The following is a 2,598-nucleotide window of genomic DNA, read 5'->3' as shown; positions in this document are numbered from 1 at the left end:
CGCTCACAACGTTACCCTCCACCAGCGCTTCACTATCGCAGCGTCCTCCGTGCGTCGTGGGGCGACTCTGGCTCCGCGGCCGTGGCAGCCAGGTGCGCCTGGGCGGCGCCCGGTGGTGAGTTTGCCTCGCCGAGGGGCTGTTGAGCCTCCATCTCCTGTGAGATGGCCAGGTTCCAGTCCTGGTTCCCCCGCCAGTGGACAGGACGCCTATTGCTTATTAACAGCGGAGGAGTGCTGCCGAGTACTTCCGCGTTTTCCCTGATTGGCTGCGACACGCCCCGCGGCAGGCGCGGCAGCCGCAGAGCGGAGCGGCAGAGCTTGCGGCATTATGTAGCCGTAATCCGCCATGATTTTCATTCGAAGCTTAGCTCACCTGGCAGCGCTGCGGTCCTGCGATCCTGCGGTCCGTTGGTGACAAGTTCGAATCCCATAATTTTTTTTAACGTGTATTCTTTCGCCGGTTAAGGTTAGGCATGGTTAAGGTTAAGGTTAAGGTTAGGCATTGTTTCGGAGTTGGTTAAGGTTAGAAGGGTTAAGTTTAGGCGCTGTTAAGGAGCTGGTTAAGGTTAGAGTTTGTCTTAGAGAATGGCAATATTCTTTCTATGGTTAAGGTTAAGGTTAGGCACGGTTAAGGTTAAGGTTAAGGTTAGGCATTGTTTCGGAGTTGGTTAAGGTTAGAAGGGTTAAGTTTAGGCGCTGTTAAGGAGCTGGTTAAGGTTAGCGTTTGTCTTAGAGAATAGCAATAGACAGCCTATTTCCGCACTGCCGCTCTCTCGCGCTGCCGCGGTCACATGGTCACATTGTCACATTCTTGCACTCCTCCGCTGTTAAAAAGCAACACGCGGACAGGACTGCGGTTCAAAAGATACAAAAGGGGGCGTGGCCTAATAATCAGGGTGAATCCCCTGAAGGGGAGGAGCCGAACCATGGGGGCGTGGTCAACATAGACCAATGAAAGAGGATATCCCTACTGATTATGATGTCATAATAGCACATTCTAGAACATTTGTGTTCTATATATATAGAACAATTCTAACAATTCTCTCAGAAGATCTCATTCTGAAGAAGAATCAGGACTGACACATAGACTGAAGCCTGCATTTCTCAAACAAGATGCCTAAGGTGAGTGTCCACAATGGCTAGCTAGCTGTTCTACTTGAATACTGAATGTTAATATTGAATCAGACACTATTGAATACTGAATGTTAATATTTAATCAGACAATATTGAATACTGAATGAAAAAAGACTAATTTAATCAGATGAATCACTTTATTTGCGGATATTAAAAAATTTATACTTTTTAATTTTTTAATTTTTTTTTATTAAAAGCGAAGGTTCGAACGTCTGTTTAATCAGATTAATCACTTTATTCAAATTGAGGATTTAGTTTGAGGATAAAAAAATTAAAATAAAAAGTATATTTTTTCTTTTTATTTTTTTTTTAAATTAAAAACGAAGGTTCGAACGTCCGTTCGAAAAACCCTGACGAAGTTTGAATCCCAAAAACAGGCTTCGGGGACAGCCTTACCATACATAATTATTTATATTATTCAAATGGACCTCAAATATTCCGTTGTGATGTCACAGTATGATGTCATAATAGAACATTCTATAACATTTGTATCTATTCAACAATTCTCTCAGAAGATCTCATTGTGCATCTTGAAACAGGGACAGATACACTAAACAACACATAGACTGAAGCCTGCATTTCTCAAACAAGATGCCTAAGGTGAGTGTCCACAACGGCTAGCTAGCTGTCCACACGGGGAAATTGTGAAAGTGTGGGTGATGCCTGTGCACCTCCGGCCAACGGGAGAGGGTCTATGAATTGTTGAATAGATACACAAATGTTCTAGAACAGGGGTTCTCAACCTTTCTGCTGCCAATGCACCCCTGTGTTCAATAAAATATTCCAGGGCACCCCTACATACGATAAAGACTTTTCCGGTCCTGTCTTTTTTGCTACAATGATGACAAAAGTGCTTGCTTTCAAAATAATGTTTATTTAAGAAACCGGGAAACACATTTATGTGTATATGCAGGCTATATAATGCATTATTAACACTTTCAGTGCCCACAACGTGATATAACGTTTTATCAGCCCCCCCCTGAATGCCCACGATGACAATTATCGTTTTATTTTTTTATTAGCGATCTGAATTCATATTTCATCAACCGAGTCTCCTGTTGGTACACCAGCCCCATCAGCAGCTCAGAATGGAAAAAAGCGCCCCCTATCGTCTATCCCTGGAAACTGCACGTCAGTCGCTTAGACTGACCTTGGATCAGTGATATGTAGAGACGGGGCCAGCTGGCTCCCTGAGCTGGCGAGACGTCTGCTCAACATGGAAGTTATCGCGGGACGGGAATCAGCCTGGAATATATAGTATTGATCGATTTTTGGAATGGCGATCAGGAATTGGAATGATCTTTTTGGAGAACATCTGATCTGAGGTAAGGAATCTATTTTACCAGTCTTGGGATAATCAGAGTTGTATTTGCTGAGATCTCAGCGTTTGCCCTATGTGTGTGTGTGTGTGTGTGTGTGTGTGTGTGTGCGCGATCGCTTTGAGGAAATCAGAGAATCGATTTT

Source organism: Notolepis coatsorum, assembly GCF_963971535.1.
Source record: "Notolepis coatsorum genome assembly, chromosome: 10".
In the NCBI taxonomy this organism is placed as follows: Eukaryota; Metazoa; Chordata; class Actinopteri; order Aulopiformes; family Paralepididae; genus Notolepis; species Notolepis coatsorum.
The sequence above is the reverse complement of the archived record's forward strand: the minus strand, read 5'-3'. Positions refer to the sequence as shown.